Consider the following 13,309-nt stretch of genomic DNA (forward strand, 5'->3'; position numbering starts at 1 on the left):
ATCACAGATAGCGATTGGTTCCCTCCTCCTGTCCACCCAGGATGGCGGGTGGGCGGACCTCTCCCTCTACCGTTGGCGTGCCGAATAGGCGCTTGCGTCACAGCCGTGCGACACCGCCCGCGTGCGCGGCTAGGAATTTGTGACGTGCATTGCCGGAGACGGGGGGCGCCAAGCACCACCCGGAGCCGGCAGGTCAGTCCCGCGCGCGCGGCGCCAGGCTCTCCGCTCCCGGCCTCCTGCCAGCTACTGCGCAGGCGCACCCGGAGCTTGCCCCTCCCGCCGGGCAGCGGCGGGGTCGAGGTCCGGGTCCGGCATCACGTGCCTGGCGCATGGGCCTCCCCGGCGGGCCGCACGGACCGCCCACGTGGGCGCGGGGTGGTGTCCCTCGGGCCCGTCTCCCCAGCCGCTCGAGGGGGGCAGCTGAGGAGCCAGTGGGGGGCGGAGGGGAGCGTGTCCGTTGGCAGCTGTGGGGAGAGGGGCCGAGGCGGCGCGGAGTAGTTGGGCATCTGCCTGGCCCCCGCCCCCACGCACTCTGCTCTGTGCCAGCACTGCTCGTCTGGGCCACCGTTGCCCTGGGGTGCTGCTGCTCCCTGCACAGAAACCGGGAAGGAGCCTCAGGTCCAGCCTTGCAGCTAGGGCAATCCTGGAGGCTTTTATCTTATGCAGCAGGGGGCGCGAGAGGAGCCAAGGGCAGTCCTCCTGCACTGGCTGCGGGTGCATGGGGATATTGTCCTTCTGGTCATAGACAGTAGGTCATAGTTAAACCATGTGGGCTGGAAGGGACTTCAGTAGGTCATCTAGTCCAAAGTCCTGCTCAAAGCAGGACCAGCCCTAACTAGATCATCCCAGCCAAGGCTTTGTCGAGCTGGGTCTTAAAAACTTCTAAGGATGGAGCTTCTACCACCTCTATGGGGAACCTGTTCCAGCGCTTTGCCACCGTCCTACTGAGAAAATTCTTCCTAATAGCTAACCTGAACTTCCCTTGCTGCAACTTGAGACCATTGCTCCTTGTTCTGTTGTCTGCCTAATATCTAACCCAGCGGTTTTCAACCTTTTTTGTACCAGCACCCATTTGTAAACATTGATGGCCAGTCCTGACCCAGTGCCCCCAGGCCCAAGCTCCCCAGTGTGTAGGGCAATGGGGGGCCCCAAGCAGCTCCTCGCAGGCTGGATATCTGACAGCCTGCAAGGGAAAACCCAGCGTTTCCTACATTTGTCTCCGTTTTAAAAGTTTGTTGATCCGTTTTTAAAGTTTGTTTGCAACCCTTTCATATATTCTTGCAGCCCACTTTTGGATCGTCACCCACAGGTCGAGAAACACTGATCTAACCTAAACAATCAAGAGCAGTTACCTACAGCAGAGAATACACAGGCATGCTTGCTCCTGGGTTGTCAAGGTCTGAGGCCTCTTGGGATCCCTCTTGGTGGTCTGAGGCAAGCTCTGGCCTTCCATCCCTGTGCGTTTGTGTGGAGGAGATGTAGACCATTTAGGGTCAAATGTCTGTAATTGCTGCATAAGGATCTCTTGGCTAGTTGTGGCTTGGCTTGGCTTGGCTTTGTCAGCAGTGAGTGTGCATCTCTGCCTTGCGTGTCCAGGTTCCCTTGAAAATATCCCTCAACATCTGCCTTCTTACGTACTACTTGTAGCATCATAGGAAATAGGGGTTGGAAGGGACCTCAGGAGGTCATCTAGTCCAACTCCCTGCTCAAAGCAGGGCTAGGGTTGTCACAGGGGTAGGCAATGTTTTTTGGCCGGAGTACTGAAAAACACCACAATGCCTACCTCGGAAGGTGCCGGCGTGCTGGCATGGCAGAAAAACAAAATGAGGGTAAGGGGTACATGGCAGGATGCCCTGGTTGTGCCCCTTGCCCCCCTCACCCAAAGCCCCTGCCCCCCCAGCCCTGCTGCCCCTTGCCCCCCAGCCTGGGCTCTGTGGCTGCCAGCAGCTACCCTGGCTCTGGGTAGCTGCTGGAGCCCGGGCTGCTCCCAGCAGGGCTTGCAGTGTCCCAGATGTCTGCTGGGAGCAGCCTGGGCTCCTGACTGACAGCAGCTCCCCAGACCCGGGAGGCTCCAAACAGCTTGTGCCAGGCTTTGGCATCAGCTCCACACCAGCACTTGCACCTGCATGTCAGAGTGGGCGATGGGGGAGGAGCCTGAGGCAGCTCAGCCCTGGTCTCCCGCTCCCGGCACAGAGGTAATAGCAGGGTTCCAGAGCTCTGCGCAACTGTTTGTAGCCAGCCTGGGCTCTGGGCAGCTGCAGCAAGCAGCAGGCAGGCTGCAAACAGCTGCGCCGTGCTCTACAGCTCCGGCATTAGCTCCGTGCTGGCAGTGACTGCATGCAGATCTCGGGGTGGGCTGCACTGCCCCGCTGTCTGCCCTGAGGTGCATGTGTAGTCACCACCAGCACAGAGCTGATGCCAGAGCTGTAGAGCCTGGCGTAGCTGTTTGCAGCCTGCTTGCTGCAGCCGCCCAGAGCCTGGGCTGGCTACAAACAGCTGTGTCAAGCTCCGTGCCGAGAGTGGGGGAGAGACTGGGGCTGCACTGCCTCAGGCCCCTCCCACCGCCCACTCCGACGCGTGGGTGCACGCGCCAGTGCAAAGCTGATGCCAGAGCCCGGCACGGCTGTGGGGAGCTGCTGCCAGTCGGGAGACTGGGCTGCTCGCAGCAGGCAGCTGGGATGCTGCAGCCCTGCTGGGAGCAGCCTGGGCCGGAGCTGGGGCTGGCTGTGGTGTGCCATGCTTGGCATAAGTGCCAGGGGTTGCTGACCCCTGGGTTACCATATGTCCAGTTCCAAAAAAGAGGACACCTGTCAGGGGGACACCTCACTCCCCATCCACTGCCCCCTGGCCCTGCCAGTACCCCTCAATCCTGACCTACAGCCCCCAACCTTGCTGCTGACCCACAATTCCCTCCCCCACCCTCCTGGTCATGCCAGTGCTCTTCACACTCAACCCGTGACCCTTTGGTGCTGCCAGTGCCCCACAGCCAACCCAAAAGCCACCCTACCCTATGCTCTCACTTCCAAGCCACAGTGTCCCGTCCCGTCCTCTCCTGTTCCATTCCTCCCCCCACCCCCGGCCGCCCTGCTGGTTCCCCTCACTTCTGACCTGCAGCCCCCTGCTCCACCCAGCTTTGCTGGAAGGGTCCCCCACTGCCCCTGTCCTGACCAGGCCAGATCACGGTGACTCTGATTCATGCGGGCAGCAGTGGAGCACGTCCAGCCTCAGCATTGGGGGGGGGAGAGGAAGGCGGCCTGTGGCACCCCTTGCCTTGGGCCATGGCTCCAGCACCAAGCTGGGCGGCTTGACCATGCCCCCCCCCCTCCTGGCTGCATCTCCTGGGTGCCCTGCCCCTGTGGGCATGGGCATCGGCCCCTGTGCCACCAGCCTGGCCGTGGAGCTCTCTGCTGTGCTCTTCCCCTGCTGGAGGGATAGGCGACTTCCCCCTGCCTTGCCACAGCCCCAGCACCTGGACACCTTCCCCCAGCGGCAGCAGGCACCCACGCCTACCTCACACACCCATCCCTCTATACCCACCAACAGTCACCAAGCCCTGGCCCTCCAACCCCGGCCCTCCAACCCCAGCCCTCCATAGATTTGCATCCAACTGCCGAGGTTGCTCCCATCACCCTGCCTGGCTGCATGCTGGCCGCATGCATATGCGTACACACTTGCATGTGGTGCTCTCTACCTCCAATTACCTTCCCCACCCCACCCACCCCCCATTCCTGCCAGTGGAACAGAGCAAAATCCCAGACATTTGTTTAGATTTCAGAAAATTGCCTGGATAGTAGGGGTGCACTGAAAGAGATTTTTGGGGCCAATCTCAATGGTTGATTTTTAACAAGTCATATTGGCCATAGGTCATAGGGAGCGTATGCCTTTGGACCTGTGCGCGGGGTTGGGTGGGCTACTGCTGCGGGCTGGGGCTGGTGCCAGGCTCTTCCTGTCAGGGGGCTGGACTGCCCTTGGGGCAAGTGGCAGCAGTGCTGGGAGGGGACTGGGGGGAGCCCTGCAGCCACCCCAGAATTTGGCATAGGCCCCTTGCCCCCATCCTCCCCTCCCAGCATTGCCACCACCTGCCCCGAGCACAGCCTGGCCTAGCCCCCAGCTGGGAAGAGCTTGTCGCAGACCCAGCTCCAGCCCGCAGCAGCAGCCTGCTCTTGCTCTGTGCACAGATCTGGGGGCAGGAGCTGCTACTCCCTCCCCGTGCCCCAAGATGAGCCACTCGGGGTTCCATCCCATGCTCTGTTCCAGCTGTGCAACACCTGCCCTAGCCCCACTCCGTCCCTCACCACAGGGGTCTTGATCTGCACCCCCTTCCCCCAGCCCTTTCCCTTCCCTTACAACAGACTTACCAGCCAGACCCAGCTGCTGTCCTTGCTGCCAGGCTGTGCTAGCCACCTGTGTGCTGCGCTGTGGCTGCGCATGCACAGGCCACTTATCAGCCAAAAAAAGCCAATTGCTGATGCTCTCGATTTTCCTTATTTTGGTGCAAATTTGATATGGGACTGATGTTTCAGTGCACCTCTACTGGATGGAGATCAGAGGAATCCAGCTCCAGCCCCTTTGGAACCACCCTGCAGGTAGTTGCTACCTAGCAGGTAGCTGCTATTAAATCCCCTCTCAGTCTTCTCTTCTCCAAACTAAATACGCCCAGTTTCTTCAGCCTCTCCTCGTAAGTGATGTTCCACAGCCCCCCTAATCATTTTTGTTGCTCCCTGCTAGACTCTTTCTCATTTGTGCATGAGACCTACAGTATGTCACTATGCAGTGGGGAGCCCAAAACTGGACACAGTACTCCAGATGTGGTCTCCTCATTGCTGAATAAAGGAAAGAATCACGTCCCTTGATCTGCTGGCATGTTACTACTAATCCAGCCCAGTATGCTGTTAATCTTTGCAAAAAGGACTCATGTCACGATTCAGACTGAATTGCTTTTGGGATTGGAGGATCTGGAAAGAGGAATGTAGTGGCAGACCCAGCACAGTAAAAAGGGGTGATGGGTGTTCAGGATTCCCTAACATGAATCCCTTGAGATAGGAAATCCTCCCTGTCATATGAAATCAAGATTAACTGCCTACTGTTCCAGCCATCTCAGGTCTTCCATATTAGTGCTTACATCTAAAGGGCACAAGTTCACATCTCCAGCCCCTATTTTACTCCTTTTGTGACTTAGCCTCACTAAATATGAGATTAGCCAGATCTTCTCTTGTACAACAACTCTGTCCTTCCATCTTGATTTATCTGGTTGCTCTTCTGTGAACTAAAATTTTTCTTCCCCTCAACCCTTTTGTCATTATCTCTCTGGGAACCCTTGAAAGGTTGCTTACGACATGCTGACAGCATGTCCCATCCAGAGTAGTTCCAAGCATGCCCTGCCTGCCTGCTCCCGTGCTTCATAAGGCTTCTCCAAGGAGCTGTTTTGATCAGCTGTCCTCAATTCTGCTGGAGACACAATTCTGTCTTCACTGGTATTTTCCAGGTTTGGAGCATGTTGGCAGGAACAGGTAGGCAGGGTACGCTTAGGGTGGCCACCCCACTGCCATGGCGTTGACAGACATGCAGCACTGACACTTGTGGAAAAAAACCCAACACTTTACTGGAAGAGAAAGCATGTTAGTTTGATTTGCCTCCTCAGCATCTGTATAGGTTGAGCACTTCAGTGGGGCTTTTTGGCACTTTGATCTAAAGCTTAGAACATTTCACACCCTGAGAGTGACATGATGAGCCATTAGAGTAGATTGAGGTTTGTAAGAGATGCCTCTGTTCAAAAGGACCTATCAACAACCAATTATCATTGGAAGCAATTCCTATCCACTGTTTGCAGCGACTATGTTATTCCAGTCTGATCCCTGGGAATGCTTTCTGGTCAAAGAAATGCTTCTGCTGGGACTGTACACCTTGAGGTTCCTGTTGAGCAATGGTTCTTAATCTTTACAGAGTCAAGGCACCCTTCAGAAAATGCCTTCTTTTGTTGCAAAGTGTATAACACATTGGAATGCTTTGAATACTATGAATTCTTATTTGGAATTTCATGTTTATTGCAAATCATGTTTACATACCTAATAGTGTTAAGGTTGTGCAGCACGTTACAGAACCCTTGAAAGGATATCAAGTGCCATGGCACCCTGGTTGAGTATCGCTGCTTTGGAGTGATAAAATTTTAGCACGGTATGTCTTCTCTTCCTATGTCAGATAACCTGTCATTAGTGACTGCCAGGTGTTGATGCTTGACAAGTCAGCATCCCCAGCCATGCATCTTGGTCATCTGTACATGATAGTAACAGGAACATCAGTGTAGGAATGAGAAAACAGATTGTTTCTGTCCCTGATTCTTCCAACTAAATCAATGTGATCTAGAGCTAATTGCATTTTCTGTGATTATCCACATCTATAAAAGAAGGTAATAATTCTTATGTAAAACAGCTTTGTGATATAAAAGTGCCATCCATCCTTGCTAACTTCTACTGATGGTAAATGGAGTTGTGTGTGAATGTGAGAGAACATTGCATCCTGACCTTACATTGTTCAGCTTCTATCTTGAAATATGGAACTTTGTGTCACTTCTGCTCTTACTACTTATGGCTCCCAAATGTTGTTTGCAAAAGTAGTAAAACTGCACCTTGATTTCAGACATTTCCTTTAGCAAATCTCACAGAGTTTCTACCACAGAATGGTATCAAAGATAATGCCCATAGGCCAGGATCGCTCTGGAGGCCTGTGGTCTGGCCGCTATGCTAGCTCTGGGTCATAGAGTCTCAGAGAAGTTGGGCTGGAAGGGACCTCCAGAGGTCTAGTCCAACCGCTTGCCTGAGGTAGGATCACCCCTATCCAAACCATCTCATACAGCCATAATCTAAACTCTATGTAAGACTTCATTCAACCATGACAACATAAACCTAACCCCCTAACCTGCTACAGGTAAAGCAGGAGAACCATGGCAGCCAGCCTCTTGAGCGTATATAAAATGTCAAAAATGCTTCTATAAAATGTCAATGTACATTGAAGAGGGCCTCACCTCCTGCTACAGGGACAGGCAAAACCCCCTACAGTCTATACCAATCTGACCATAGGGTAAAATTCCTTCCTGACCCCAAATACAGTGATTGTTTTGGCCCTGAGCAGAGGGGCAAGAGCCTCTAGCCAGAAACCTCTGGCTTTGGTCCTAGTGGGAGTATTGGCACACTCCAGTCTAAATCCCCAGCCTTGGCTGTAGCCTCTGAGGGAGGCTTAGAAACACCCTGATACAAGGGAGTGTGGGGCGGATCAGCAAATCCCAGAAGCATGGGAAATACCCATCGTAGAACATGGGGATAGCTATACCTAGATCATCCCTAACCAGTGGCTATCCAACCTCTTCTTGAACAGCTCCAGTGAGGGAGAGTCCACAACTTTCCCAGGCAATCTGTTCCACTGCCTTATTGTCCTAACAGTGAAGAAGTTTTTCTGGATACCCAGTCTAAACTTTGCTGCAACTCCAAGCCCTTGCCTCCCTGTCCTTCTCTCTGCAGCGAAAGAAAAGGTGCTGTCCTTTTTTATGGCATCCATTTAAGTATTTGAAGACTTATCATGTCCCCTCTTGAGTGCCCTTTTGGCAAGCTGAACTTGCCTAGCTTCTTCAGCCTGTTTTTGTATTACTTGCTTTTCAAGCCCTTGATCATCTTCATTACTCGCCTTGAACTTTTATGTATCCTTTTTAAAATGTGGAGCCCAGAACTGCACACAGTACTCCAGATGAGGCCTAACCAGTGCTGAGTAGAGAGATACTATCGCCTCCTGTGTCTTGCACCTAATGCTTCTATTGATGCAGCCTAAAGCTGTATTGGCCTTTGGTGCGGCTGCATCACGCTGCAAACTCGTACTGAGTCTGTGGTCTACCAAGACTCCTAAATCCTTTCCATAGAGTTGATGTCGATGTTACTTTTTTTCAAGTTAGCCTTGAGGACATCCTTGAAACACTTTTTTTGCCCTCCTCTTGAGCGTATATCTTGACAAAGCTGGGAGAATAAGACTTGCTTTGGGAGTCTGAAGTTGCACATTTGGATGACGTGGCTGGCCCACCATAGTATTATATTTATTCAGCCTGCATTTCTCCAATTCGTTTATGAATAGGTCATGTGGGACCTAGCCAAAAGCCTTTCTGAACTCCAGATACACTATATCTACAGCATTCCCTTTATCCAACCAAATAGTTACTTTGCCAGAGGAGATCAGGTTTGCTTGACATAATTTGTTTTTCTAAATCTATGCTGGCTGCTTGCAATCAGCCCTTCCTCCTCCAGATACTTGCAAATGGTTTCCTTAGTATGCTCCAGTAGCTTCCCAGGTATTGAGGAGAGGCTAACTGGCCTGTAGTTTCCCACATCCTCCTTGTCTCTTTTGAAGAAGGGCACTACATTGGCTCTTTTCAAGTCCTCTGTCATCCGGCCTGTCTCCTATGACTTCATGGAGATCATTGCTTAAGGCTCCCAGATCTCCTCCACCAGTTCCTTCAGTACCCTAGAGTGAAGTTCATCCAGCTCTGCTGACTTAAATTCATTCAGATCAAAAGAAAAGCTCTCCGACTGTCTCTTTTGTTATTTCCTTCCTCAGTTTGCCCCCTTCTTTATCCTAATAATTCTTATTAGGATATCTTAGGTATCTGGCTGCAGCTTTCTTTTTTTGTGAAGACTGAGGCAAAGTAGTTGTTGAGTAGTTTTGTCGTTGTGTCTCCGGTTAGGAGTTCCTTCTGACTTATTAATATAGGACTCTCAGCTTCCTTGGTCCTTTTTTGGCCAACATACTTAAAGAACCTCTTCTTGTCCTTAACCTCCTTTGCCAGTTGCAGCTCATTCTTTATCTTTGCATTCTTGATTTTGTCCCTGCAGGCTCTGGCTATTTCCAGGTATGCATCCTTGGTGACCTGCCCATTCTTCCCTTGCCTGTATGATTTCCTTTTGCATTTGAGGCATTTTAGAAGCTCCTTTTGCAGCCACATTATTCTCTTGTCATTCTTCTTGTGGTTCCATCACGTCGGGACAGTTTCTTGCTGGGCTTGCAATACTGTGTCCCTTAAAAGTTTGCAGCCCTCCTGGGCACTTATTTCCTTCACTCTGTCCTTCCATGACATCATGCCTATTAACTCCTTGAGTCAGACAAAATCTGCCTTTTTGAAATCCAGCCTCCTAATTTTGTTGACCTCATGCTTTCCCTATCTCAGGATCTGAAATTCTATCATATCGTGATCACTTCCTCCCAAGTTACCCATCACCTTGACATCCACCACCAGTTCTTCCCTGTTGGTCAGGACAAGATCCAACACAGGTGATCCCCTAAGTGGGGGATCTAAGTTGACCCTTATGGGGCCCGGCCTTACGGGCAGAGCCCAGGATGTATGCTGCGTGTGGAACCCTTTCTAGCTGCTCTGTGATCTTTGCCGCATATGGTGCCCCTTTCTCCCTCAGCCCCTGCCTGGAGTGAGCATCATCTGTCACAGTTCTGAACCAGCCAGGGGGTACCACGTGCAGCACAGATCCTGGAGCAGCATGAATGAGCACTGTATGTAGTGAATCTAGCATGGATGGGGGAGGGGAGGGTCTGTGGGTCCAATCCAGCCTGTTGACCAGCCCCTCATTACTGGGACAGATGAGTTTGACACCCCTGCTGTACACGCTTTGGAAAAATGCCTCTTTTCTTTTCTTTAACATTTCACACCATTAACTTAGTAACCACTTGCTTTTATTTCAGGGGATGACATAAAAGTGATAATTCAATTTTTAACAAGAACATAATATTTTCTTTCCGTTCTCCATTGCTGTGGGGTGTCTCCACTAGTAAAAATACCTGACAAATTTCATGCTCTCCAGAGAAAAAAGGCGCAGCAACTATGTGTTGTTGAGCCCAGAGATTGCTGGATCTCTACGCAGTGGGATTCAGGATGCTTTAGAAAGTATTTCAGAAGACATGGGGTTTGAAACTAGTTGGCTGTAGAGACAGATACATATGGTTAAAAACATGTTAGATAAGGGGATGGCAACCTCTTGTTGCAAACTGGCTGCTGTTTGCAACCTAGCTCCTGCTGCAGGCTGCAAGACGGTGCATCCTAAAGCATTCAGCAGTTGCTGTGTAGGAGATAGAACAGGGCAGGTGGTAGGACCCAGGGGACACTTCTGCTGCTGCCCTGGCTGGAGCATGCTGCATATTCCCACCCAGAACTGCCACCAAGGAGATCCAGTCTCTTCACTGCTGGTGAGCTTTAGGTTGCCGACCTCTTTGTTAGATGGATCTGCAGCTCACTGTGGTGAAAAGAGGTAGAGTAGTGTAGAGACTAGAAAAGAAGATCTTTTATTGCTTCTGAAATAGGTAGGGAGCTGCTGGAGATACGAGCTAGTGGACAGCATATTGAAGATGCTTTTTAGACAACTCACCAAATCATGATGGACTTTCTCCCACTGCAGCTCCTTAGAATCTGCTTATTTTTCTTTTTACACTTCATAGCTCAGGAAGATTGGAAAGCAGTTCTGTGGTTCCCCCCTTCAATATCCATTGGAAGACTATTGCTAAATTTAATAGAGCTCAGGGAGTAGGTGGGATGCGATACAAACAGGATTGTGTGTTGTTATCTGGGTCTTACCATAACTGTGTAGCATTTTAGAGATCCTTAGAGACATGGTTGCTAGCCTGTGAATTTATGATCTGAATTAATTGAACCAAAAACTTGAATGCAAGAGATACATAAAATAGAAAAAGGAGTTAAAGACTAGTTGGGACTTTGGTTCAATTTTATTTTTCACCTGTGGCCTACTGTGCAATTTCAGCAAGAAATTTCTTCTCTCTGCCTTGGATCTGTGGTAGAATAATGAAATAAGATTACCCAGGCAACCCAGTGGGACCTGCTGGAATGGATTTAACAACTCCCCCCTCCCCCCCCAACAAACAAACAAACAAAACCCCAAAGATCCATTTTAAATTGGAAAAAAAGAAAAAAAATCATAAACAAACTCTGCGTGAATCAGTCCTTTTCCCCAGCCAAAGTTCTTTGTATAACTAGAATGTCTGTGTTCCTGCAGGTGACCCTTCGTCTCCTGCTCTCAATTCTGCTTCCAAGCTGGGAAAGGTTCAGAGGATTTATGGAGGTCTTTTCTACTCGTAATCCTTGGCCGAGTTACTTACAGTTCATTTAACCCACTGGGTTTTCAACCCTTCTAGACTCAAGGCACCCCTCAATTGACTTGAGGCACCACTTGTAAAATGCCAGCTCTGAGTTTTTGCTTGTTTTTTGACTGCAGAAAAATAGTAGAGCAATCAGAGCCGTCCCTAGGGGTGTGCAGCGGCTGCGGGGTGGGTGGCAAGTGGCATAGGCGGAAGAAGAAAAAAAAAATGGGGGTGAGGGCTGAATGTGCACGTGCAGCTCACACACCATGGAAAAGTCTGAGGGAGGGGAAAGGGCCATGGGGGGCAGGGGGAGCAGCATTGCCCGGCACAGTGCCGTGCTGGTCCGGGCTGCCTCCTGGCCCCACCAGTTCGGCCCTGGCCCTAGCCACATACCGCCCGGGGGGGACCCAGAGATGGGGGCCGGGGCGGGCCCAGCCTTGGCTAGACCAGTGGGTCCGAAGGCTCTTGCCTCCGCGCTTCCTTACTGCCGCTGCTTCGAAAGTAGCCGGCGCCGCCATGTGCGTTCTGCCGTTGGGCACGCCGGGCAGTGAGGCACACGGTGCTGCACCACACCACTTTCGAAGGAGTGGCAGTGAGACATGGAGGTGCGGAGCAGAGTGCAGCTTGCAGCTGTGGCCTGCTTGCCCCATGCAAAAAGCAGGGGCCTGGGGCGGTCCCCCCACCCCTTGGCTGCCCAGTGCCGCACCTCTGGAGGGGCCACTGGGCTCCGATTATCATCCCACGACCCAGCCCAGCCAGGGCCTGATTCCCCATGACTGGGCCCCCGGCCAGGCCTGTTGTGGGACAATCAGTCCATGGGCGCGTCACAGGGGAGGCGGAAGGGGGGTGAAATTCACCCTCCCCCAAACTTTGGCTCCCCATGGTGCACACAACCATGAGAGCTGCCAGCCTGCGCTCCTGGAGGAGCTGCTGGGCTCCGACTGTCCCATGACCCGCCCCAGTCACAATGTATGGGGCCTCGGCCAGGCCAGGTCATGGGACAATCCCCACAGTGCAGCAGGCAGGGGCAGGGGTGAATGATTCGCCCTTCCCTACCCCGCTCTCCCCTGCATTGTTGGGGTCTTGATCTGTGCCTCCCCCAGCCCAGGGTGATAAAGAAGATTAAAAGAAACTTACCTGTCTGCATGCAGCTGGGCCAGCTGTGGTGGTGGCTGTGAGTGCAGGGTAGCTGAGTGTACCGCTCCTCCCCTTTGCTAGAGCAGCCTGCGGCTATGTCTGCTGCTGCCGTCCGTTTGGGGGTGCTGAGCCCCGTTAGGCCCCCCCTTCTGCTGCGGACTGGAGCTGGCAGCGCTTGGCGGCAGCAGCGTGTGGCGGCTGCAGTGGGGCCTTTACAGCATTGTCTGCGGACCCCCCACAAAGTGCGGGGCCTGGGGCGGTAACCTTGTGCCATCAACTAGTACCTTTTGAGTCTGACCCCGGAGCCAGTTGCCCAGCCATTGGACCAGTAAAATGGTGGAGGCCACAGTTCCCCACCTTGGTCATGAGAACATCATGGGAGACCAAGTCAAAGGCCTTCTTGAAATCCAGATAAATGACATCAACCCCATCTCCCTTGTCCAGGCAATGCATCACCTGGTCATAGAAATAGATGAGGTTGATCAAGCAAGACCTTCCAGTAATAAAACCATGTTGACTGGCATTCACTAGGTTGCCTTCCATTAGCCTGCTGCTTTTGTAGTACTCGTAAGCATCAATTAAAAAAATGGCTATCATACTTTTATTTAAGATCTCTGATGTTGCTGACAAATTGGAGTTCCCAAGTCATCCATACTGTGATTGCTATCCCATTCATACAATAAACATCACTGTCTTCATGGATTATTGTGATACTCGGGTAAATTGAGTAGAACGATAGATCAAATAACATTGGCAGAGATCTTGGTCAGAGTTCAGCAGCAAGTTTCTTTTGTGGCTGTATATGTAGTGAAGCAAACTTCCTTTGCCTCCATCATTACATCAGCACAATCCTGACTTGTGGCATTATTCCATTTAGTTTAAACTCTGGTCCCTCTTAGTGTCAGTTTGCATGTTGCTTATTGTCAGTTACGTGGCTACCACTACTTCTGCCAACCGCCTTTGTGCTGTCTCGAAATATGCCTAGTGTGAGTCCTCATGCCTTTACTCTTGTACCTGTGGCTCTTTTCTTCAGTGA

General features: G+C 51.8%; 1 protein-coding gene across 2 annotated transcripts in view; it reads left to right on the top strand.

Annotated features, from left to right (window-relative positions):
* The first annotated feature begins 74 nt into the window (after positions 1-74).
* Positions 75-13,309, top strand: part of GTF2E1 (general transcription factor IIE subunit 1) — a 91,257-nt gene continuing 78,022 nt past the window's right edge. For both annotated transcript variants that reach the window (XM_014603987.3, XM_014603988.3), the window contains exon 1: positions 75-192. The gene's annotated coding sequence lies outside the window, so the exon portion shown is untranslated. The remainder of the gene's footprint in view (positions 193-13,309) is intronic.

Source organism: Alligator mississippiensis, chromosome 1, assembly GCF_030867095.1.
Source record: "Alligator mississippiensis isolate rAllMis1 chromosome 1, rAllMis1, whole genome shotgun sequence".
In the NCBI taxonomy this organism is placed as follows: Eukaryota; Metazoa; Chordata; order Crocodylia; family Alligatoridae; genus Alligator; species Alligator mississippiensis.